Source organism: Mus caroli, chromosome 10, assembly GCF_900094665.2.
Source record: "Mus caroli chromosome 10, CAROLI_EIJ_v1.1, whole genome shotgun sequence".
Lineage (NCBI taxonomy): Eukaryota > Metazoa > Chordata > Mammalia > Rodentia > Muridae > Mus > Mus caroli.
The window spans coordinates 60,676,060-60,703,544 of record NC_034579.1 but is presented as its reverse complement, the minus strand read 5'-3'; positions in this window follow the sequence as shown (position 1 = coordinate 60,703,544).

The following is a 27,485-nucleotide window of genomic DNA, read 5'->3' as shown; positions in this document are numbered from 1 at the left end:
CTGGATTCATTTCCAAACACTGCCATGTGGGTGGATATGGGAACACACAACTGTAAACTTTGCACTTGGGAAGCAGAGGCAGGAATGAAGCAAGCCAAGGGATATGTAATGAAATCATGGAGAGGAAGGGGAAAAAAGCAGAAGATAGGCATGGAGAGGGAAGGAGGGTGGGGAGAGAAAGAATGCATGTGAGAGACAGAGAAAGAGAGAGAATACATTATACACAGGGAGAGATGAAAATGAGTCACATATGGGACAGTAGTCTAAATTTATGTTTTATAGGAGAGGCTCAGCAAAACTACAGTCCTACAGAAGATCTTCCTACTTTTCCTTGTATATTTAGATAAAATATATACCTGAATGCTTTAAGTGCCTCATTCAAAGTTGTTGCCTCTAAAATAGAGGGCACAGTCTAGTTTGCTTTGAGAAGAGGCCACCTACCTTCACTGTATTCTTTCTGCTGCTCTGTAATCTCCCACTTTGAAGTGAAGGTTCTGACTCCCACTTTGGGAATAGGAAAAGCTCCCAGGAGGTTATAACAGGAGTCTTTTGTTCTTCCTTCACCATTTTAGGAGGGCAAGGTAAAGGAGCAGGCATCTAAGATGCCACCTCCCCATCATCTAATCATGATTGGAAGGTCAAGCTAAGTCCATGTGTCCCTTTTTCTTCTTTTTTCTCACTTAAAATGATTTTTGGTAGTGTTCACATTAGAAAAATGGATGACTAAAGAGCATTTTCAAACACTCTTACCATTTTAGCATAAAATAATAGAAATTGCTTTGAAACATATTTTTTCTCATTCTGGGGAATATTCCAAACCAAAAACTATTAGGAAAGCTGAATATAATAGTGTCTACAAAATATTTTTCTTTCCAGAGAAAGTCTCTATATACCAGGACACACCTACCCCTGATGGGAACATTTCCAATAAGAATACACAAAAAAATACTGGTGTAAGGTATTGTGTTATAATTCCCTCTGAATTGAAATATTCCCTTCTAGAGGGAGGAGGCAGGAAGTCAACACACCAAGAAAGCTCCTGAAACTTACAGGATTCACAAGGCCCTTAACCCAAAGTTAGATAAGTGGTAATGTTTGTAGGGAAATGTGACTTCCTGGATGGCCATGCTGCCTGGAAATTATGAGAGGAATTCAGAGAGTGAAGAGTGACACTGTAATGAGTTGTCACTGATGTTGGGATGGGCTTTTTGATACCAGAGGACAATTCACAAACTGATGTTCTACTACCAAGTTGGTGCCAAGTTTGAACTCAGTTAAGTTTGGTTGAAAGTGACATTATATACCAAGTCATCTTGCCAGAGTTGAAGAGGGCTTTTTGATACTGTGGCTGCCTTTGAGGTCCTCATGCTTTTGTAAATAATCCAACCCCTCCCTGGGTCTTCTCAAAGTAACCTCTATAAACTCACTACTTCACTAAGCTAGACTCGAGAGGAACTTTTTCTTTGGTCTGTTGTTGGTGCCCCAACTGGTGAAGATGGATATCCATCCATATCTCCCTAGTAAATGTTACACAGGGGATTTGAATAGTCCAAATAGGAAAATAGACTGTGGAGTCAACTTGGGTAGAGGGCTTGTGTTTAAATCCCAGCTGTACCATTTATTAATTTTATAAACTTCAGGAACATAACTTCTTTTTGCTAACTCCTCTATGAAGTCAAGAAAATAGGGGTACTGTAAATGAATGGATCTCTATGAAGTCAAGAAAATAGGGGTACTGTAACTGAATGGATCTCAGAGAGTGGTGATGAGATTTAAGGCAGGCAATGGGGATAAAGATGACACATGCATTGACTACATGGCTAGCCTATGTTCAATGCCCAGCATGCCTCATATGCCATTATTGCTGCTGCTCCTGTTAGTGAGAAAAGAAGTCTGGTACAAATGAAAATGACTAATGAGACATTCATCCTTCATAAATTCTTCTAAGTCTAGTTTATTCAGACATTTGGATTCAGATACCATTCAGATATAAACTGGAAGAGGTTAAAACAATCTCTGCATCAATTTGCAAACTTCAGATTGCTGGAAATGGGAAAAACTAAAAGCAACCACTTCCTCTATGTCCCTTGGAACCAGTCCATGTTACCTGTGGGTATCTTTTTTAAAAAAATTCCACTTTGTATTGTTCCTATGCCCTTTGAAGTTCATATAAAATCAATATGCAGAAATCAGCTTTCTAAGTATTGAGTTTCCACAAAACATTTGTTTTGGAATTCAAGTCTCGAGAAGCGCCGATCCGTGGTTTTTTATTAGTATGTGAATAAATGTATAAGGAACTTTATTATACTCATTGGATCGTGGGTAAAAGACCATGAAAAACTCACACAACACAGAATACTAGCCATGGGTCTCCTGGGAAGAAAGGTAGTGACTTCCTAAGAGTGTGTAAAGACCAACAGGTTCTAAGATTTTGTGTTGACCCATTAAATTTTTATTGGCTTCATAGCTTTTCAGAGTTTCCTGCTGTCTGCCCTTGCCACTGCCTAAAAGCTGCAGGCTGGAAATAATCAAGGTTTCATGCATATGCTAAGTGGATAAGAGGATTAAAGTAAGAACAAACAAGATACTAGATAGTTCCAGGCTAGCTCTTGTATTGCCGGTTGTTTAATGCAACCCACAGATCAGCATTCTTTTGTTGATAAGGGCAAATACCAAATAAGCAGAGGACAGTTTCTGCTTTGTGTTGGCCCTTGGAGACTTGGGAGAGACCCTCATACTACAGTGTTCCCACCAGCTCTAGGTAACTGAGTGGTTGCAAATTGACTCTATTTTGACCTTCACTGTGCCCTTGTAGAGTAATGGTGGCATCATGAGGAATGATGCTGCTACTCCTTCTGATGCTGCTGCAGATGTGGATGCTGGAGCAATGTAGCTGTAGATGCAAAGCAGAAAATACAGACAAAGCCTCCCAGGTTGTGTTATACATTATATCCAGGCTATACCAGGGAAAAGGTAGGATGAAGTGGGTCAACATTAATCCTAATATGGGTGTAAATGTTTGACATATTTTTAATGGCCTTTATAGCTGGGCCACATGTTTCTATTATAGTAGCCACTGGTATATCATAGAAACCTTGGCTCTTTAACCTTCCTGTAGCATTGCAAGATGCAGCTGTTAGTGTCCAGGAAGCAGATGGTGGCCAAATGCTTTCCAGGAGATTTTTTTCAATTTCCAAATATAACTTCTCATAGAATTAAAAGAAGCCCCATAAACTGCTTTAACACAGCTCTTGCAAGGACTGGGGCATGCTTTCCTGTGTACACATAGGTCCATAAGCAGAGTGAGATTGTGTTAACTCCTGGAAAAGAATAATAAGTCATGTTTCCTTTTAGTAAATCTTTCCTGTTTTAGGGAGTTGGAGTGGGGTGAAATTTATATGATGATCCTTGGTCAATTTTTTGAATTTAGGGTCTGGACTAACTTTATATTTCTGCTTTTCCTAAAAGCCCATCAAGGCTAAACTTGAGATCATAAAATATAAAGCTAAGAATGAACAAAATAAAGGAATTGTAATAGAGAAGAAACAAGTACAGGCAGCAGAGAAAATAATAGACCAAGATGTTTGTGTTGTGTTTTATAAAAAGAAAGTCAGGATATATTTTGGTAGTGTATGATATGGTGAGGTAGGACCTCAGCAGGCCCATTCTGAGGCATTCGGCATTCCTTCCCCCTGAGGTACCAGCCATCCATACAATGGGTATAGTATAGAATAGTTTATTTAGGACATGGAAAGGGGAGAGAGAGAGAGAGAGAGAGAGAGAGAGAGAGAGAGAGAGAGAGAGAGAGAAAGAGAGAAAGAGAGAAGAGAAGGAGGCCTGGAGAGAGGGAAAGGGGTAGAGAAGGATAGGGAGAGAGAAGGAGGGGAGAGAATAAGAAGGGGGGGGTGGTGCAAACTGCCTCTTTTATAGCAATTTAGGCTTACCTGTTGGGTCAAGCTTAGAAGGAATGCCATCATTCCTCTGTTTTGGTTTAATTTAAAAAAGGAAAAATTAGAAAGAGGTGATGGTGAAGCAGGAATAGGGTCATTATGATCTTTAGCTACTTCCTGCTGATTTTGTGGTAACATGTCTCTAAGAAACCTAAGAAAATGGGGATGGGGATATTGGTCCAGTCTTAGGAGAGTTGGCTATTTTCTTGCTGTCCAGGGTCTGTGGAACTATCTGTGGGTAGGAAGGAGCAGGTTCAGTAGAAGTGTCTTTGTGAGAGTTGATTGGAGCATCTGTGGGTTGCTGTCTTGGATGTAGATTTTGAGTAAATACCTCGACTTGGGAAGTTGCTGAAAACACTCCCATCACACACACACACACACACACACACACACACACACACACACACACACACACATTAGAGGTAGAGAATAAAGTTAAGTATGTTTGGGAGAAAAGAATTTCATAGGTGTACATTTGAAACCCTTAGGTCTTAGTGATTGGGAAATTTAGGCTATTGATTGGCAGGGGTATTGACCTAGATGGAGTGTGTTTGGTCCGTGAGAGGTGGACCTGAGTGGGTTTCCTGGAGCTCATAAGTTTATAAAAGAGGTAAGTTTGTTAACAGCATGAATAGTCTTTAACATGAGCTTAGGGAAGACAAAAACCCTTTTGTGGAACAGGAGGAGCAAGGGCCTTTTCCCTCTGTCTAGAAGACTGAATGTACATAAATTTAATAAAATGAGAAACATTTTTAAGTTTACATTTAAAAGACAATAGAAACTCAAAAATTTGATGACCTTTTAAATATGACAGCTGATCACATAGATTTAGCATGAAAAAGTCTATAGTTAAAAATCAAAGGAAACTTAGCTTTTGAACTATAGTATGAGAAATACTTTAAGTCTATAGTTGGAAGATAACCAAAGGAACTGAATTTGTGATTTTAAAAGTTGGATCACATAGTGGAATGTTTTATTAGGGTTAGGCTAATTTATAAGAACTCTACTGATTGTTAGGACAGTGGCATAACAAGGGGAGGAAATATGAAGCATTTATCCCTAGAAACTGAGGCTAGATAAGAACAAGCAGAAGTTTACATCTGTGAAAGGTTACATTGAACTTGTATACTCTTTATCATGAAGCTTCTAAGACAAACCTGACTTTATTTTGATAAGAGATCTGACAGTCTTAGCTAGTTAAGGAATTGACTAATGAGCTGATAAGGTAGTGGATTACCTTGGGGTAGCAGCTAGGTGAGTTTTCTAGCTGTCAAGCTATAGTTATCTTAGCTGTCAATGTAGTCAGAAATCTGAGAAGAATAAATTATAATCCAGATGCCATATGTTAATTAAAATGACAGAGGGTTACTCTACGGTCCACTACCTAAAGGGTTCTCCCAGGTCCTGTGGTCTCCACCACAATTGGGCAGTCAGTCTGGCCAAAAGACCCAGAAGACAAGGAGTTTTTTCCTGTGAGGGAGGAGCATGGGAGAAATGACTCACCTGTCTTAGGCCATATGAGACATTTAATTCTTTAGGTGTCCTCTGTTTGTCTACAGTTTAGGTTGAACCCCGGCAGCAGGCAAGGCAATGGAGCAGTGGTTCTCAGTGGTTATCATACCACAACCCAGGCAGTCTTGTCACTGTGCCTATATCTTCTTGGAGGCCTGGGGTGTGGGTGGGGTGTGGTGGCGGTGGTGGTGGCAGTGGGGGTGGTCACTGTTAGGCTTTGGGAGTCTTTGTTTATCATTATAAGCTTAAACATTTATCAGTACATTTAGCAAATTTTTGACAAGATTGAGAATCAGAATCTATTAAGCATATCTGAGTTAGGAAGTCTGTGTTTGTTTTATTATTTGTCTGGGATGTATCTAGCAAAAAAAGAGAGTATATTGTAACTTAATGATAGAAGAACAACAAAACAAAACAAAACCAACCAACCAACCAACCAACCAACCAACCAACCAACCAACCAAAAAAAGCTAAACATATTTAAGGCAGTGGTCTTTAACCTTTTCACTGTTTTAAATCTTTAAATTCACATTAAAAATTATTATATAGAAATCATATGACAACTTTATCTTAATTGAAGTGAAGTGTCTTTGTAGGATTTTCTCCAAAAATCCTACAAAGCAGTCTTTTTTTTTTTTAATTTTGTTTGTTTGTTTTTGAGACAGGGTAACTCTGTATAGCCCTGGCTGACCTGGAACTCACTTTGTAGACCAGGCTGGCCTCGAAATTAGAAATCCACCTGCCTCTGCCTCCCGAGTGCTGGGATTAAAAGCGTGCATCACCACACCCGGCCCTACAAAGCAGTCTTTCCATTTTTCGGATCACTAGCAAGAGTTGTAAAAGTTTTCTTTTTAAAGCGTCATTAAGCAGCCACGTAGAGTTATTGCTTTGTGGACCTCAGGGCCAAATTTAGCCTGTGAGTTCGACCAGGAGGTGTCCCAGTAGATAGCCTGGGCGTGGCAGTAAAGACATTTCCCTTCTGGATGAGAGTAGGAGTTATTAATATCACTCCTGTCAGTGTCCTGAGGATAAATTAATAACTAGAAAATTACAGCCAAGCTAGATTATCAGGTCATCACGTGATGAGTGGGGCCTGAGCTCTGGGCCAGAGCACTGAGCTGCAACAAGGAGAATGGTTCACTCAGGTCTGGGATTTCACAGCAGCAAGAAAGGGAACCACCTCAGAGAAGGGAGAAAACTCTCACCCAATGGGAAATGTTCTAGAACAAGGAGTCAGTGAGAAGGCCGACCAGTCATAAAGACTATGGATAACTATCCCCTGAGGACCCTAGAGGGTGTCCCTCTCTTGGTATCAGGATCCTTTTACACTGACCAGTGGAGGGGAGGGAGATTACCAGTTCATTGCTGTATGGATGGATCCGTCTAGTGAGAGATCTGATGGCTGGAAAGTCTATGCGGTGGCGGGTTTGCAAATCGGAGTCGCAGTAAATGTGAACCTGAGTGTTTCTAAATCCAAGTCTCATGGCACTAGTGTTGTTTTATAAATGGAAGAGCCAGGCTATGTTTTGATAGGGCACGGTGTGGTGAGGTGGGATTGGGTGCCTTAGAGGGCCCATGCTGAGGCATCCCTTCTCCCTGAGGTATCAGCCATACAACCAGTATAGTATAGAATAGAGTTTATTTAGGGCATAGGAAGGGGAGTTGAGGAGTGAGTAGCGACAGGGAAAGACGGGGTTGGAGGGGGGAGGCAATAACATGTGGAGAGAGAGGGAAAGTGAAGGGGAGAGAGGGAATAGGGGGCTAGGGAGAGAAAAGTCAAGAAGAGAGAAAGGGCAGAGAGATTAAGAGAGGAAGGGCCAAATAGCCCCTTTTACAGTAAGCCAGGCCTACCTGGCTGTTGCCAGGTAATTGTTGGGCAGGGCTTAGAAGGAAGGCCAACAGTTTGTATTAATAAATCTATTTTCAAATTGGCCATAGGTGATATTTCAAAATTTTGTCTCCAGTTTAGAATTACCATTGGGTCCTAAAATGGTCAACCAATGTATGTATGGTTATTAAGTTTTCAGTCTACTTATAGTCATCTTTTCTGGTAATTCCAGCTGGATGGCTTAAACCACTAGATATGTCCCATCTCACAGCCATAGTGACAGAGGAAGAGACTCCATTCAGGCTGGACACTTGCAAAAAAGAGAACGGACAATAAAAACAGGAATCCTAATTTGCTAGAATTCCGAGACATGAGCTTTTATTATTCATCTGTGTTGCCAGGGAGAGACTCTACATTCTTTGCACACTGTGGCTTGCCTGAGTCAGATTCCAAGCTGGTCCCTGGATGGGAGCCAGCCCCTAAAGCAGTGCTGAGCTGTGAAGGGACCAGGTCAGCACTCCCATTGTTTTGGGAGGTTTTGTTGTTCATGTCACCACACCTCACTAGTTTTGTAAATAAAGTCCCTTTTCACTGTAAAGGAAACAGCATAGTTTGGAAAGCTTTAAAAAAATGCTGCACTTTAACTGCTTGATGCAGAAAAGAATCGCTGGGTTGTCTAATCAACCCTCACATGCTACCCTCCTAGTTATAGGCACTCAGTCTTCCACTGAAACACGGCGTAATCAATGGATGAGGAAGGAGATACCCGTCCTCCTCTAGAAATCTATCTATCCATCTCAGAACACACCTAATACCTGAAAAGATCAAGTCCTTGTATCTGGTTAGGTAGACAGACTTTGCAACTGGGATGCAACACTGATGTCATTGGTTATTTGTTCTTTGCCAAGCTTTCTATTGCTGTCTACAGATGAATTAGTGAGGTTGTTGTTCTGCCCAACTCTAGCTTAACATTTACATGAGGGGCAACTCCTCAATAAAATTGGCATATCATGTCATTTATAAAAAGACCAGAGATGGTTTTGAAATGAGAAATTTCCTTGCAATTAGTTAAACCAGCATCTTTATTCGGTACTTCCGTGTCTTCCTAGATGCCTATAAATTGATATGAATAGTTCATCTCTTGTCTACAAACTATTTATAAACTTTGAAATGTCAAGTCCAAATTTATATGCAAATTTTACATTTCAATTAGATTTTCATTAGATTTTCTTGGTATTTTGGAAGTAATTACTTTGACAAATTACACTGAAATCACTGTTATATGAAAAATTTAAGATTTTAAAATGTCTTTCCTAATGTGGCTGTGTCTCATAAAGCTATGTTTTTTAAAAACTATGATTTCTTTTTAAGTTTTTTTAAAATTGATGTTACTTCAAATATTTGAATTTACCTATTTATATAATACTTACACACCCTATGTATATGTTCATTTTCCAGATTACAAAAATCTGATCACCTCAGTTAAAAAGATTGAACTTTCCTTCTAAAGCTTTTATTGTTATCAGAAAACATCGCAGAACATGGTTCTGTTGTTGAATGATACACACAGAAGATTCTGAATTTATAAAAAAAGGACTGAGGAAAACTTATGTGTTCTGAAAGGGCCACAGTAGCCTTCCTAAACTTCATCAGGATGCATACTATTAGAGAATGTCTGTAAAAGTTCTTTTTTAAAAAAAGTTTTTAAAAGTTTTTTTTAAAAAAAAACAAGAGAAAATACTAATTGACTTTTATGTGGTTATGAACAAAATTCATTTTTTTCCTGGTTATTTGTGAGTCACCTTATGGAAATTGAACTCAGGACCTCTGGAAGAGCAGTCAGTGCTCTTAACAGGTAAGCTATCTCTCTAACCCTTTTTCTGGTTATTTGCGTTTTCTGCACCATTTAGGTTTACAAGAAACTCCCTTATGGGCTTGCAACTTCCAAATGTTTTGCATCACTCTCTAGGCTACTTATCCTAACATCTGGCTCTTAGGATAGTACTTTTCTTTAGCAAGTATGGAGTGTTAGCTGTGACCAGAATTGCCATGATTAGAAGATGTGAGAAATTACCCTTGACTCTCCCCTTAGAGACTGGAGATTCCTAAGCAGGAAGCCTGCCTTTTCACTGTATGATGTGTGATGTGGCTTCCATGACCATCGATCGCTCCCCTGATGAAAGAAAACAGACAAACATTTACTCACAAGGGAATATAAATGTGTTAGTGATGGTAAAAGCACATTACGGAGATGAATGCGAATTTCCAACATTTGAACGTTAAAAATACATATAGTTTTGCTATATATCTGTTTTTATTTCTTTTGATTATTCATGTAGAAGTGTGTCTATTTTTCTTTTATTGAAAATAAATGTTTTGCAATGTATCTTAATTATGGTTTCTTCTGCCTCTATTCCTCCCACCTAGATCAAATCCCCTTATGTCTTTATTAGAAGACAGTCAAGTAAGGGATAATGACAAAATGAAATATAATGAGGTAAAACAGAAAGAAACAAGTTAGAATAGGACAAGCAAACAGAAGGAAAAGATCCCAATAAAAGGCATAAGGAGCAGGTAGAGATGCAGAGACCCACTCTTTCGTACACACTAGGAAATCACATTAAAATACAAAACTGGAAGCCAGGCAAATACAAAGAACCCATAGAGTAAATAAATAAGAATAAGCATAACAATAAAAAGATAAAATTAGAGAGAGTGAGAGCCCTAGCATGACAATATGAGACAAGAATCGTCCAAAGATGTCATTGAGTTTATTTTCTGTTGGCCATCTACTGCTGGGCATGTAGTAGATTACCCTTAAGAGTGGTTTGTTTCCCTAGTGAAATGCCCTTGGAGAGAAATTTTAATTTGCAAATGGTTGTCAATTGGAGTGAGGCATATATCTGCTTCTACCTTTAGCTCTAGGACCCCATCTGTTGCAGACACACGAAGGCCCTGTGCATGCTGCCTCAGTCTCTGCAAATTAATATGTGCATTGGTCTTGTGTTTAGAAGGCCTTGTTTCTTTGGTGGCCTTCATCCCCTCTGGCTCTTACACTCTTTCTTCCTGCTCTTCTTCAGGGTTCCCTGATCCCTGAAGGGAGGCATTTGATGGAGACATCCCATTTAGGACTGAGTGTTCCAAGGTCTCTCGCTCCCTGCATATTGTCTGTCTATGGCTCCCTGGATTTTTTTCCCCATCTGCTGCAGACAGAAGCTTCTCTGATGATGGCTGAGCAAGGCACTGATTTATGAATATAGCAGATTGTCATTAGGAGTCATTGTTTGGGACTACATTTCTTTAGTAGAACAGTAGTATTTGGTTTTCTCCTAGGTCCTCAAGCTATGCAGTCTCAGCTTCGTGGTCACACAGGCAACAAGTATAGGTTTAGTCTCTTGAGGTGGGCTTTAGGTAAAACCCAAATATTTGTTGGTTACTCCCCACAAGCTTTGTGCTACTATTGTACTAGCATATCTTGCTGGCAGGGTACCACTGTAGATCAAAGAGTTTTTAGCTAGGTTAGTGTTTGTGGGGAATTGCAGGCTGGTATCCAGTCGAGCTGAGGTCTGAACCCCGTCATAATTCACCTCCATGACACAGTAGGCATTCCCTCCCGCTCCTGGAACTCTGGCCTCTGTCTAAGGTACCACCTCCCACAGCCCCCACAAGAGAAGCATGGTCAGTAGTCATGTAAGCAATGGCCCAAGCTTCTGATCTTCAGGCTAAACTCCTCCCCAGTTACCTAGCAACAGTGAAGACCATAAAAGGGGCTGTTAGGCCCCCACCTCGCTCTCTTACTGTTACTCCTTTGTTCCTTTACCTCTCACTTCTCTCACTTCTTTCTCCTCTTCCCTTTCTCTTTGTCTTTTCCTTTCCTCTCTCCTCTGTCTTTCTTTCTAGTCTTCTCTCTCTCTCTCTCTTCTCTCTTTCACCTGAATTTCTATAATAAAGCTCTTAAACCATAGAGAGTCTCTGCTCCATCAAGATCCGCTGTGCACGCTCTCGCCAGTGTTGGGAACCTCTTCCCCTATTCCCTCTCTCCTACAACCCTGGGGCTTTAGTAAGGTAGCTCCGGGGTCCCTGGTCGAGGGCTGCCCCTTCTCCACCCCCCCCACTAGGGGGGTCAGCCTTAGATGCTCACCCGGGGCCATGTGGAAAGCATGGCAGCTCTGCCTGCGTCCGCCTGCCCAGAGCACAGGAACTCTGGCCGGACATTAGGCCCCTTTTCCTTCCCCTCTTCCCCAGGGCCTCTCCAGCCCCCTCCCTTTATTTTGTTCCCAACAAGTGTTTATATGTTTCTGCCTTGGTAGCATGCAGAGTACCTTCTGGATCTAAGGAACATCAGCCAGGGTTTGAGGGAGTAGGCACCAGCTTGATTTCTCCATGCTCAATGAGTTGTGTAAGTGCTGACTTCAGCAATAGGGCCATGGTATCAGTTTGGTGAGCAATCTATAGCCTTGACAACATAGACTGGGTTGAGTAACTTATAGCCTGTGCTGTTTAGGGGTTCCCAAGGGATCCCTGTGGCCAACAAATCAATTAGATGTATCTCATTTCTGGTACTGGAAGCTTTATTAGGTGACAAGAGATGTCAAGCTGGGGCTGTGTCTCCCCATTATTTGGGAATTTCGTTTAGATCACACACAGCAGAATTTTGTTCTGCTGTATTAGGTTTCTATACTATCCTCAAATGGCCCCTTTAGTTGTCTGTATTTCCTCCCCCATCCCTCTCTTCCTTTCTCCTCCCTACTGGCTGTTCCCCTTCCTGTCCCTTTACCCTGTCCTTCCATAATTACCTATTCTATTTTGTTTTCTGGGAGAGATCTATCTGCCCCTTATCATATATTTAAGCTCTGTGGTTATATGGACTGAAGCTTGGTTATTGCTGATTTGACAGCTAGTATACACTTATAAGTGAACACATACCATATTTATCTCTCTGGGTCTGTGTTACCTTACCGGGGGTGATATTTTTTTTTAGTTCCATCCACTTAATTGTGAATTTCATGATATCCCTTCCTTCCTTCCTTCCTTCCTTCCTTCCTTCCTTCCTTCCTTCCTTCCTTCCTTCCTTCCTTCCTTCCTCCCTTCCTCCCTCTTACCTCCCTTTTCCCCTCCCTCCTTCCTCCCTTCCTCCCTTCCTCTTTCTTTCTTAACAGTGTCTGAGTTATATTGCATTGTGTAAATGTCTCACATTCTTGAGACATTTTCTTGATTCATCTGTTGAGGGATCTTACTTTGTTTCTCAGAAACATCCATTTCATTTAGATTTTCCAGTTTGGAGTACAGGTTTTAAAACTATGTCCTTATGATTCTCTGGATTTCCTTGGTGGCTGGATTTCCATCTTATCTCCAACTTTGTTAATTTGGATCCACTCTATCTGTCTTAATTTGGCTAAAGGTTTGTCAATCTTACTGATTTTTTCTCAAAGAACTAAGTCTTTGTTTTATAGAGTTCATATTTTTATTTGTTTATATTTTATTGATAACGTCTATAAGTTTCATTATTTCCTGATGTCTACTCCTTTTGGGTGTGATTTCTCCTCTTTGTTCTAGAGTATTACAGTGTTCTGTTAAGTTACTAGTATGAGATCTTTTCATTTTTGTTGTCGTTGTTTAATGTGTACACTCCATACTACTGGGGGAACTTAGCTGCTTTCTTTATTTCTGGCTTCACTCATTTTTTATCCAGTGGAGAATTGTTCAGTTTCCATATGTTTGTAGGCCTTCTGTTGTTTCTGTTGTTGTTGATATCCAGCTTTAATCTTCAGTCGTCAGATTGGATGGGGGGATGCTATTTCCATTCTCTTACATCTGTTGAGACTTGCTTTGTGATTTAATATGTATCTAATTTTGGAGAAAGTTTCTTGAGGTGTCGAGAAGAAGGCATATTCTTTTGTGTGTTTGGGTAAAATGTTCTGTAAATACCTGTCAGGGCCAATATGTGATTTAAGCTGTGGTAGTGTTTCTTTTAAGACTTGGGTGCCCTTGTGTTTGGGGCATAGATGTTAAGTATTGCAATGTGTTCTTGGTGGATTTTTCTTTTGATGAGATTGGAGCATATTTCCTGTGGATTTTTTTTTCATTAGTTTTGATTTGAAATTTACACTGCTTTCTTCTAGGGTCCATTGGCTTGGACTATATTTTTCCATTGATTTAGTCTGAGGTGATGTCTGTTAAGGCATGTTTCTTGGGAGCAGCAGTGGAAGGATGGATCCTGTTTTCTCATCCATTCTGTTAATCTGTGACTTTTTATTGGGGAATTGAGACCATTATTGTTGGGAGATATAAATGAGCAATGTTTATTGGATCCTGTTATTTTGTTGTTTGTTGTTGTTGTGGTGGTGGTTGTTGTGGTGAATGTGTGCGTGTATGTGTGACCTTTTTTGATTTGCTAATCTAGGATTATTTATTCCTCATGGACTTTTTCTACTGGGGTTACCATTTTCAGACTGAAATTTTTCTTCTAGCATCTTCTGTAGGGTTGGATTTATAAACAGGGACTGCTTAACTTTTTTTTTTAATCACAGAATGTTTTATTTCCTCCATCTATTGTAATTGAAAGTATTGAAAGTTTTGCTGGGTATAGTAGTCTGGGCTGGCATCTCTGGTTTTTTGGAATTTGTAGAACATCTGTTCAGGTCCTCTTGGCTTTTAGAGTTTCCATTGAGAATTCAGGTCTTCTTCTAATAGATCTGCCCTCATATGTTACTTGGTCTTTTTGCTTTGTAGCTTTTATTAGTCTTTTTTGTTGTTTTATACATTTAGCATTTTGATTATTATGTATTGAGAGGATTTTCTTTTCTAGTCCAGTTTATTTGGTGTTTTACTTGCTTCTTGTACCTTGATGGGCAACTCCTTCTTTAGGTTAGGGACATTTTGTTCTAGGACTTTGTTGAAAATATTTTCTGAGTCTTTGAGATGAGTTGCTTCCGGTCCTATTACTATAATTTTTCTTTAGATTTGATTCTTTTAAATAGTGTCCCAGATATCCTGGATGTTTTTTGCTTGGAGCTTTTTAGATTTACCTTCTTCATTGATTCTATTTTGATGTTCAAGATTTGAACTATTTTCTTCATTTCCTTTCACTGTTTATGTTTTTATAGTTTCCCTAATAGATTTACACATGTCTTCCTTAAGGACTTCTAATGTGGACCCCCTTTCTCTCCAGAGGGTGTTGGCTATCAGCCTGAGGGGAGAAAAAGATGAGTATGGTGAAATGACCTCTGGAGACTGCTGCAGCAAGATGAGTCTATTGTTCCAGGGATAGGATATATAAGGACTGTTTTGTCTTTTGTGTGTGTGTGTGTGTGTACAGGTAGAAAGGGCCAATTGGTCATGGCATCAAGTAAGAAGGAAGGGTTGACTGATTGACTGATTACACTACAGAACCTAATTTTTATATAAACAAGAAGTCAGAGTGGGGTATGTATGCTGAGTCATGTAGCCTTGCAGAAAGCTCTGTACATGTCACTTTTTCCATAAGATTAGCCAAGGCTGGTTACCTGTGTTCAGGGACACTCTCCATAGAGGAGCAGAGACACAGGGAAGCCCTACTGAGAAAGGGAGTCTCCATTTTGCACTGATCTCAGAAACCTATATTGTGTTGGGGGACTGCTACATTATAGCAAGGCTCCCCAACACTCTGTCATATTTATAAAGGCTATTTTAAGGTCCTTGTTTTGTGCTTCAGTTATATTGATTTTCTCAGGACCTACTGTTGTAGCATGGCTGGGCTCTAGTAGAGATATTTTGTCTTAATTGTTATTGATTCTGTTATTATACTGGAATCTAGGTATCAGGGTTTGACAAGCAATGCTTGGTGCTGATATCTAGTCTTGTATTTGTTGGGTAGGTATTTTGTTCCTTGGTTCGTGTTACCCTCTCTAATTATTAGGAGATTGTCCTGGTGTATGTGTTACTTGGAAGGGGATACTTCTGTGATCCTGCCATGCTACATCCACTCCAGTAGTGACCCGCCTGACAGGCCGAAAATCCTGGACATGGTCTGAGGCAAAAAGTTCATGGAAACTTAGTCTCCTGGAACCTTGACATCCTGTATAACGAATGTTCCAATGTCCTTGCTTTAGTTGGTAAATGCATCTGTGTGCTTTCCCTTAGTATTGCTTTATTATAAGTGCCTCGCATCTAAGGATTGATTTTTTGACATATAGCTAAGTTAGATTCCTCACCAGTCCTAGGCAGTCCTTGAACCGACCATGGGCTTTGAATTCAGTAAGAATGTTGCCTATTCAGTGACATTCAGATTTGCCTCTAGTATTGTAAGAGAGATAGTGAAAGAAATCAGGCATTACTATCTACTACATAGAGTTAGAAATCTCAGGGCAAGCTACTCTTGATAAATGCAGGAATTTACCATTATCTAAGAAGAAGGGAGGTTGTGGTCTAAGGAGGAACCAGAGTAGATACTTAGAACTATAGATAGCTGAGTTACACACATACGCAAGAATTTACTATGGCCTGGGGGTGGGGAGTGGACTATACAATAGTCTAGAATAGGAACTATGGCAAGGGCATGAAGCCCTTGTCCCTGACTTCTAAGGTTAAGTGGACCTTAGGTGGGGCTGCTTTTGATCCCAGTTGTTAACATTGAATTTTATCCCAGTTGGTTCCTGCCAGTCCTTTGTAGGCATTACTCTGTTTTGTGTCAGATACTTTGACGTACCTTGCCTGTTGTGATATCTGACTCCTTTGTTTTCTGTATTATAAAACTGATGCTCATTTTGAGATAAAATTTTACATTCAGATACACACTCCCTTGTGTTGAGTCTGTTTGTCACCCCCTTCTCGCTGACTTCTTGCCCACCTGTAATCAGAACCTGAGTTTCACCTGTGGATTGAGGACCCAAGTGAGGTTCATCTGAGGCACTGCCAGGTGTGGCCACTGTGAGTTATGGGTCTAATGTGTTTATAGGTATTGAGAGCTTACAGGAATGGCGATGGATAGAGGGGTAAGAGATGAGGGGTCTACAGGAGGGAGGAAAGCAGGGTGTTCCAACAGTACCTGCTCAGTCCCCTTGGAATATGGGCAGAGAGTGAGGACTGGCCATAGCGCCTAAACTCGCCTACAGACCTGGGGATGGGACATGAGAATTGGGTTTGGTAGATAGGAGTGAGAGGTGAAGATTTGTGATTAGCCAACCTGCTTCCCTGGCCTGTTTGCATATATATATATCATATACATACATATGATGTAGGACTTGCCTCCAACTCTAGGCAGTTACAGTTAAAGGCAAGAACATTCTCTGTGGGAAACATCTGAGAATCTTAGAAAACCTAGCTTAGAAAAAAATGGTCCAATTAATTGTGGATTGGCAACACTCAGTGATAGCATATTGATGTTTAAAAGGATGAACGGAGATTTAAGAGATTATTAATATTGATATTTAAAGTCCTATGCTAAGTAAGAAAAACAAGCTGAAAATGATTATGTGTGATATTCTCTTATTGATAGTAATTGAGAAACGCATAACTTTTTATGCTTGTCAAAATTTATTGAGGTTGCATTGAGAGGAGGTTGGTTTTTGGTTACGTCAAAGGCATGGGGTTGAAGAGGGGTGAGATGGAGAATACATTTTTTGTATAGTTCTATATTGATGAACCATTGCAGTGAATGTGTATTGTTTTTTAAATAAATGAAACACATAAGTAAGTGAAAAGCAGAAGCTGCACCAAAAGCCCCAGACATAATTTTTATTTCATACAAATGAGTCTTTCAAAACCCCATTTGAGTTTGATTTCTTAAAGTATGAGAATATGAACAGGCAGGATCATTAGGTAATCAGTCCCCCTGTTAAGAATGTTTAATCTCACACAAGTGAGGTATTTGGGTGATGGCAGAATAAGACACAATGGCTTTTGTCTTGTGTCATCACATCCCACAGAAAGGAAAAAAAAAGTTGTCTCCAGTAGTTTGTCCTTTCAATTTGGCAGTAGTGATGTATGTGTACTAATGAGGGCAGTTAGTTCCAGAATGGGGGACTTTGTTCTCATGACCCTACCAACTAGGTACAAAACCCAAATACATGAGCAGCAAGGAAAGGGAAATCTAAGTGTAACCATTGAGAACAACAACCATTTGTGTGGCCAAAACAACATTGCGAGTCGTCCAAATATCACAGTTGAGCATATTTCGGTGACAGAAAGACTTTAAGCAGAAATACTACAGTTTCTCAGAGATGACATCTGCATTAATCATTGTTTATTTTGAGGATAGTCTGACCTTCAGTACATAGTAGGTGTACAAAGCACTTCAGCAAAAACAAATTGATCTGACATTTTTTAAGATAACAGATGTTGGATACACCTCCCTATATTTTTTTGTGTTATTTCATGAACTAAATATGCAGTAACATTGTCATGTGATGGGAACATTTCTATTTAGTAGGGCAATATGCTGTATACAGAGTGGCAAGGAAAAATTCCTTAGGATGCGTCTTGTCTAATAGAAGGATCTGGTTTTTAGAAAGTAATAAGATGTTCCTAATTTAAGTACTGTTACGATGTGTATGTGCATTTGTCGGTGTGTATGTATGTGTGTGCACATGTGTGTGTGTGTGTGTGTTTGTGTGTGTATGAAGACTGGAAGGACATCATTCTTCAAGGACCAAACACTTTGTTTTTTAAAACAAGCTTCTCACTGGTCTGGGGCTTTCCAGAAATGCTACAATGTGCTAGGTGAGCCCCTCCCCAGGAGCTTACTGTCTCATCTCTGCTTTCCATGTTCTAGGATTACAAGTGTGTCATTATGTCCAGCTCTTTTATGTAGGTCTGGGGATGGGACTCAGATTCTAATCCTTCCAAGGCAAGTCCTCTCCACAGCCTCACTGAGAACACCATCATGTTTTACTTCTCAGAGTAGAAATGGACAAGTTTTAGAACATTTTAATTTCTATCTACAAAGCACATTGCTTTTTGTTTGTTGTTTAGTTCATGTAGGGGGTAATTAATATTTCTTGACATGCGTCTGAAATATAAGTTTGTGAACAATGACCTTCGTAAGGAAATTATCCTGATGGTATGAATTGGGGCTGAGGGAGAGTTGACTTTAATCAGGCTGTAATCAGACTGTTTGAAGTGGTTTGTAGGAGGCACAGTGTGGAAGGCTACAGGCTAGTGCATGTGTACCAACAACCTCAGCCATCAGGAACCACTCCAGGGGCTAATATGGAGAAACTGGTCCTGGGGCAACAAGCTCTGATGCTATGCTGAAGTGAGAGAGACTTCTGTGGAGGTAAGAGACAAGTACTGATTTGATCCCATATGCTGAGCCAGCTCTGACTTACTAGTCAGAGATTAAATGACCACCCATACTCTCCAACTTAGGAAAGATAGAATTGGCTTCTGCACACTACTTTATTTCTTCAAAGATCTCACTAGATGAAAGCAATTTAAATATTATTTTTAGAAATGCTACCTCCAGGTGATTAGAAATAGACAACTGCAAAGCCTTTCGAGATAAGGATGGGTTTCTTGGAGCATCTGAGAGAATGTGTTGTCAGGCAAGCTGGCAGATTCTGAGGACCCGTCCTGTCTGTCTATGATCCCTTCCTCCCTCAGATGACAGCTGACAATAGCTATATTTTGTCCTCAACATCTGCTCATCCCTTACATCTGATTTTTGTCCTCATCACTTTGACAAAAGCTTTATCTTGGTGGAACAAATAATCACCTGGCTGTTAAGTCCTTCATTTTCCTGACTATTATAAAACTACTTGATATTGCTCAATGAATGCCTCAAATGCTCTGTTCTTCATGGCTTCTACAAACTGGGACAATATTTGTTATAGCATTTTAAAATCCCAAACCATGGTTTCTATTCTGCTTTTAACCATTTAGTTCCTGGACAAAAGACATACACAACTTTTATATTTACAATAAGCCTTAATCACAAGAGCTGGGTAAATATCTGTCTTTTATGCTATTAGAATCTACTTTTCTATCGATAACCCTGAGTTATTACTTACTATGTTTCATATGTGCTGCTCTTAACTCCAAATGGCCAGCCTGAGAGCCAGGTTTTAATGACTTATCTAACCCATGGCAGGTTCCTTCTCCATTTACCTTCTTCTCCCCATCATGTTTCTTCTCTGACCCTAAACCCTGCCTAGGTCTCTTCTGTCCAGTTAGTGGCCTAGCATCTTTATTCACTAATCAGAAATAACTTGGGGGCAAAGTCACATGGCATCACTTGGGCCTATGTGCAGACTCTCTTGTCTCTGGGGCAACCAGGTCTTGGGGGTCCGAAGTTAGCATTAAACTACATAGCAAAACAAACCTCAACAAACATTAGCCTCTTAGTCTAGTCTTTTTCAAATTCTTTTTCTTTCTCTCTTTCCCCCATAAAAGTGGTCCCTGACTGTGGGACATGCTCGAGACAAAAGTGAGGTAGGGGTAGAGAATATGTATTCAGTTAGTGAGGTTCAGAGTTTTCAAATTCTGGTTTGGAAGTGGGAGCATGGGAGGGGGAAAGGAAGGGGAAGGTGAAAGTGATAGGGGAACAAAAGGGAAGGGGAGATCAGGGGAAAGAAGAGACAATCATCCAATATTTTTGCCACATTGCCAGGGTTTGGCAGCAATGGCTCTGTTACTTTTTAGGTAAAGTGCCGTCTCTCAGACTGGCTGTATCTTAGAGCTGAGTATGCCTCCTAGATGCAAATGGTCCGAAAGTTTTTTCTTGTTATTGTTATTTTTTTTTTAACTGCAACTTTCAATGAGGTCCTTAAACTTCTTCATTTAACACTCTATCAGGAAAATGATAACTCCGGGTTAGTAGAAAAACCTACTAGGATAGACTGACTGAAAGCAGACCTGACTTGCCTTCGCAGAAGAAATTGGTCTTCAGGAGCATTTTTGATTCTTTAGGATATTTAATGACTTTGATTTTTAAGCCCCATGTAGCATACGAGAACATTTTTTCTGACATTGGCTAATTTACTTCGTGTGTCTGAAGTTTGGCATGAAAGTGACCTCCACATAGTGTAGAACAGTCCTGTAGAACATGGAAGAAGGCTCCAGAGATCTGGAGAAATGTTTTGTTGGTAATATTGAAATGATTTTGAAGTTCAATGTTTTGGTGCATTTTTGAGTCTATGGAACGTTTACAATAATTTTATACAGAATTCTTATTCATTCCATTAGATTCTTGCATTTTATTTTATTTTATTGTGGTATTAGGGATTGAACCCAGGGCCTCATGAATGCTAGCTCAGTACTGTCCTACTAAGTTGTCTCAGCCCCCTTCAGATTCCTTAACGGTTAACATTTTGTAGTATTTGAACTCTCTCTTTATATATTCATAGACTTATATATACATAGGTATGAAGGTGTGAATTTTTGTTATAAAAACATTTATTTTATATTGGTAGCTTGAGATTTATTTTGGTTGGAGGATTGACACAACAAAAATATGCTTATGCCATGTACTGGGGCTTTTAGATTTGTTTTTCCAGGAAGATCATTTGTTACCACTCCATCACCATCAGCCCTAAATATTACATACCTCTATGAATGGAAGCATTTTCATACATAACCTACTGGACAGACAATATAAGAAATCCAGGTCATTATGTAATCTAACTCTTTATCTAGGCTTCATCAGTGATCTCAAAAGCTTTTTTAGCTTCTTTCTAGTTTTTGCCTTCCTGACCTTGGTGTTATAGAGATGCACAGGATAATGCTGTGAAGGATGCCCTTTGGTTGCAGTTTGCCAGCCTTTGCCTGATATGCTTTGCCATGAATATAATTTAAGGGGCGTCAAGTCCTTGCTGACTGATATTAAGAGCTACACAGTGCTTGTTTTAATATCAGTGATGTTATTAACTTTGATCATTTGTTATTAACTTTGATCACTTAGCTAAAGGGTTGTGTGGATGCTGAGTTTCTTCACAGTAAACTGCTTCCATCTGTGATTAACCATTTAAAAGCTGGGTGGGTATGAAAACATTTGCCTATGTTCTCAAACTGAGACCCTAGGATGCAGAGGAGGGGATCCTGGGCAGACTGGATATTAGAGTGTTTGAACTGGCGAGCTCTGTGTTCAAGCCATTCCTCAGTCAGTAAAGCAGAGAGTGGTAGAGGAAGGTTTCCAGCATGAACTTCCAGTATTCAGACTCATATTCACACATGTACGCCTACATAAGTGACAGAGCACAAAACTACAGACACAGACAGACACACAGACATACAGACACACAGACTCACACACACACACACACATACACACATATACCACACAGACACACACACCAGAATACACATACACAAAGAAAGAAACACAAAGAGGTCACTGCGCCCTGTCTTTTCTCCATACACCTGGAAGTCTTCTTTTGTCATAGTCTAAGAAAGTCACATCTATAAAATTCAGACACTCTTCTACCCACCTGGAAAACAGCAGCAGTGGAGGCAGACAGAGATGGTGTTAATGTTTATCAAGTGCTATGAGTATGATGGGGACTTGGCACAGCACAGGTTATTGTCCCTTCAGAAGTGTTCTGTCATTAATTTTACAGGTGAAGGTGAGGGATGTTACCAGGATGGGAAAAGGTTAAATAGTTAACCCTAGCAGGCAAATGGCAATGCCAGCATTTTAAACTGAGGATTTTGATTCCAGAGCCCATGACCTTTGAAATGTGATCTTGCCTGATTTCTCCCCCCAAATAAATCATCTTCCATTAGATTTATTTTAAACATGTGCCAGATAGAGAACAATAGAAAGTCACACACATGGGACCAGAACCATGCCAGGCAGCAAGGTATGGTAGAACAGATTGAGGCCCGGAGACTCGCAGGGTACATACCTGAGGCTTAGGTAACTTCCCACCTCCTGCCATATTCCTGGCCTGGAACACATGCCACACTCCTCACATAAAGAAATGTGTCCTATGGTTATGTAGGCCCCAATCAGAGTTCTCCATTGTAATGAGGTACTTAGAGGCCTTGAGGGCTTAGCCAATAAGCCTCCCTTCCCAGACATTCCTCCCTGCAAAAGGTATTTAATCTCAGGTCGACCCTGAGAAGTGGGTATGGTATGTTATGCATCCATTTTCCACCGTGAACAATCAATAAACTGTTTAGAACCATGGACTGTCTTTTTTTTATTATCAAGATCTACCATGGGGAACCATGGAGAAGGCATTCAACTATGGAGCTGCAGCTTAATTCTCCTGTAGAAGGCTTCTCTGTGCTCCCAGCCACAACCACCACCAAGCCTGCCTCTGCCAAGCTAAGGACAATCATCCCACCTGGGACAAGCTGGAGGCCCCCTTTTATCCCCCAGGCCCCTGACTAGGTGCTGGTTATCAACTTGGTTCTCTGCTCTCCTGCAACTTCCAGTGGAGCCTGGATGTCCAAGAGTCAGAGAACCCCACAGCCCTGGCCTTGTTGCAAGCCCAGGGATCCCGAACCAGCTTCAGCTTTCCCACACCTCAGACTGTGCTTTCCTACCCCTGCAGTGTTGTCTCAGTGCTTCCCTACAGCATGGCCCACCCCAATGGTGGCATGGGATAAGTGCAGTCAAATTTCCCATGTCCTGCCTCCCTAAGAGGCTGTGGTCAACAGCAGCACAGACATGGACTGACACATACACTAGTGATCAGGGAATGAAGCCAGGTTTAAACTTCTTTGGGCCCATTTACCATATCCTGCCAGCCTTTCTGATTCTCCAGACCAGCTTTGATGTCTCTGCTAGGTTAATCATTGTTTGTTAATGGTGCTTGGTTCCTTAACGTTGCACCATTGCTATGGAAGAGCTATTATTATGCATTATGTATGTTTAACAGCATCTCTAGCTTCCACCCACTTCTGTCTAGTTATGCCAAGGAAAGATGTCCCCAGCCGTGTCCCGAGCCAATGCCCATCAGGGGCATCCTCTTCCCGTGTTGAGACATCACTGAATAATTGGTGTCTGTGCTTGCTGAGTTACCCAGCACCATTGGCAACTGAGCAGCTCTGACTTAAGTGGGTGCCTTTATGATCCTAAGGAAGTCACAGCCACTCTGAGCCTGATTTCCTTTGCAGTTAAATGAACTCTGTTTTCTGAATCCAATACACATTCCTAGTGCGTACTGAACTAAGAGAGCAATGCAAAAGTTTTAGTGCTCTCCTTCAGCTGTTTGGAAAGCCCTTTGGGCACTAAACTAAAACAAATCTCACAAATGCAGCATTATAGGAGAGCCAGGCAGGGAGCTGACAGGGAGTTGGCTTATGAAAGATATCAAACTATAGAGAGATCCACAGAAACTGAAGCACAGCACTGATTAGAAGAGTCTGAGTCCCACTTTAGAATGCACTCGAGTCTGGGTCATGTCTGGCCTATGGATGGGGGCTTAAGAATTTTGAAGTAAAAATGATGTCTAAGATCTATTTCAGCTGCAGAATGCCTTCTTCCTGTGAGCTCAAATAGTCTTTGGTGCTTTCTCCTAAAAAAAAAAAATCTCCTCAATGTTTAGGGACCTAATGTGAAAAGGTCTTAAAGGTTAATACATTAATAATTCTAGCAATGACATTAAATCATGATGTCATGTGTATTTTGTTTTGATCAGCCAAAGTTCTTGTTGTGGTCACAGGAGTCCTAAGAGCATTTTATTAGTACCTATATGAGAATTATAGAAATACATTTAGTTCACACTTCTCATTACAAAGCTGCCTTTTGTGGCAGATGGAGACCATTACAGAGATCCACTCTAGTCAAATTGCAGAGAGCAGTGATTGTGGGGTGCCCATTCCCAACTGACACATCTACAGTTAAACTCCTGAATCTAAGACTAGAGAACATCAGAAGTGACAGAAAGGCTGTAAGAGCCATCAGACCTTGGACTTTGTTGGGAGATTCTTTTCTAGCTATGACAACCAAGCCACAACCATGGAATATGAACAACAGCCTGCTAAAGTGAGGTCAGAATAAGTACAACAACAATTGACATTCCAATGTAGATGGGGAAAATCTCACACTTTCATGAACATCTACCAGCAATTTCCAATTGTGGAGAGAGGAAGAATGACTATTTGCCAGGGAGGAGCCCTTTGATTAGTTACCCAATACCAACTCTGAGTCCAAGAGAGATTTACATGCAGGCAACCCTGAATAGATTAATTAGCTCATAGTTCCACATTTATTCATTGAGGTGTGTGTGTGCCACAACAATAGTTAAAAGGAGGCCGTTAATTTGGAGGAGTCTTGGGAAGAGTAGGAGAGAAGAAAGAGAGTGAGAAGTGGTGTAATTATATTTTAATTAATTTTTAAAAAGACCTGTGAATAAAATGGAGTGGTGCCTGTGTGCATCCAGTTATCCCAGCAATTGAAGTTTATTTAGTGCTCATTCTTTGCCTCTCTATCTGTGTCGTTTGCTGCTTGTAGCTAAATGTTGGGGACATCACGGTACATCCAAACAGCTCATTTCAATTTCATGAACACAGTCTTGTTTTTGCCACCAGCCAAGTCGTGTCCTGTTTGCATCTGGTGAAAAGGGGCAAGAGAAGAGAAACTGTAACTCCTGTGCACAAGCCTTCAGATGAACTCCCGACTTTGTCAAGATGGGAATGCAACAGTTAACTTCAGAAAGCACTTACAATCTGATATGGCAAATTTCTCTCTGTTAAAAAAAAAAAAGGACAATATCCCGAGGCAAGCAATTATCTGCTGAAATGAAAACAGAAAGACAAGCCACAGGATAACAGCAGAAACCTCAAAGAACAAAAAAATTTATCAGCGGCAATTTTAAAATAAAACACAGAAAATTAATCTCAAGCTCCTTCTAAGAGTTTTTTTTTTTTAATTTTTTCAATTTATTTGTCTCTTTGGTAAACATTCAGCCAGTCTGAGTTGTGGGCAATTTCACCAGTGATGCAGAAAACAAGGACCCCTATCTTTTGCTCTACAATTATCAGGGAAATTTGAGAGAGACCCAGAATGGAAGCCCAGTGTGTTTATGCTGAAGCACAGGAACACTCAGTGACCATCCTTTCTAAACACTGAAACCATAACATGATAAAGGCAGTAATGCGATGACTAATCGTAGGTAATTGCCATAAATTGGAGGTGCACACCTGTGTGGCCAGAATAATTACTCTGGGGACTTTATTGCTATCAATTTTGAATCCAAGAGAGGATGCCCACGAGGCCAATTTTTTCTGTAGAAGAACAGTGCCTGGTAACCAGGATTAGTAACTACTGACGGGTGTAGGATAAGGCCAGAGAAAAATGGAGAATGCTGCTCCATTCAGAAGTTCATTGAACTTTAGCAGGCTTCTTAGAGATCATATATGTCAATATCTTGGTTCCTTCCTGAGGTTCTCCCTGCTTCTTTTGTTTGCTTCTCACTGGGGACCAGTTGCCTCTTAGATGGGTTTGCACTTGGAGTTAAGAACTCAGTTGGCTGCTGATACCTATCTGGCATTCATGACAAGTGTCGTGGACCCTTCCACTGTGGGCTGTCTGACTGGATCATTATCCAATGCTGGAAGGAATGAACCCAGAGAGGCACCTGAAAGATGTCAGTCTTTCTGGGAGATGCTGCATCTAAAATGAACTATCATATACCAAATAGCTTGAATAAGTTTTATTTTATTTTGTGTTTTATTGTTTATTTTATTTATTTACATTTCAAATGTTATCCCCCTTCCAGGTTTCCCCTCTGTAACCCCCTATCCCAACCCCCTCTTCTCTTGCTTCTATGAGGGTGTTCCCCCACCCACTTGCCTGCTCCTGCCTCACCACCCTAGCATTCTCCTACTTTGGGCCATCAAGCCTTCACAGGATTAAGGGACTCCCCTCCTATTGATGCCAGATAAGGCCATCCTCTGTTACATATGAAGCTGGAGCTTTGGGTCCCTCTATGTGTACTCTTTGGTTGGTGGTTTAGTCCCTAGGAGCTCTGGGGGGTGGGTGGGGTCTGTTTAGTTGATATTGTTGTTCTTCCTATGAGGTTGCAATCTCCTTCAGCTCTTTCAGACCTTCTCCTAACTCCTCCATTAGAGTCCCTGTTTGAGCAAGTTTTAAAATAAAAATGTTACTGGGCTTTTGCTTTGGTCCCTTACCACCTTTGTCTTTGTCGTTATGATCTTTGTTGAAAGAATTCAGATGAAGCAGAGTGAAGTGTGGAAGATAGATAAGACAGATTTGAAACAGTGAACAGTGTGTGTGTGTGTGTGTGTGTGTGGAGCTGGGGGAGGGGGCAGTGGTCAGAGGGACCAGTGTGTTCAACTAGGCATTATATGACTTTTTTCTAAAGTCTCTGAAACAGCTTTCTTGAGGGATTTCTTTCTGTGATTGACAGGCCTATTTGTATTAATTCTTTAGGGAGGGGACAATGGTGTATTTTATTTTTTACAGAAAGCTGATTGATAGCTAATAATCTTGTGTTTTTTCTGTCAGTTCACCAACCAGGTCTAGAAATTCAAGTTAGATTCCTACTTTGGACCAATAATGACAGTTCTGCAGATTTAGTTCCTGGCTTCTGATTATGAGTAGAGGTCTGTCCTTGATGCCCTTCCAACCAGCTAATATCTGAGCAGCTGCCTAAAGTAGATACACACATACACCCTAACATTAAACCCAAGTATCATGTCTGGATTGATGCTTAGCAGTCAGGCATGTGCAAGTGTGGCCCTGATCATACTTCACAAACACCTGCCACTAGACCCCATTCCGAGAAAACAAAATATAAGCTCACTCTCTAAAACAAAAGCGTTTTCAGTGTATGTCCCCCTCAGTTGTTTCTTATTATATTCAGTATTTTATTAATGAAGCAGGAATTAGGCAGGTAGTGTAAGGACACTGGTTGAAAAATCCCAGAGATGAAAACTCTTTCTTAGCAGGGCTCTTTTCATTTCGATTCCAAAACCACAGGCACCACTTGCCGGCAGTTAACAAGGAAAGATGCTTGGGAGCAAATGTGAAAGTCTCCTCATTAGTAATGGAATTAGTTGCATAGGTTTGATGCCTTGTATCGTTTGTGGTCTTTCTGCTCTTTAATATGATAAAGTAATATGACAGATAGACTCATACTTTTGGTTATTTGTTGGAATAGGGAGGGGAACAAAACTCAAACGAGATGACCCAAGCAACCTCCCCTCAACTCCCCCAGAAAAACACTCACATGTCACTTGGTATTTAATTAGTCAAGTAACTTGAAAATATTGCATCACTATGGGCTGGCCTTTTTAGAGTTTTAAAG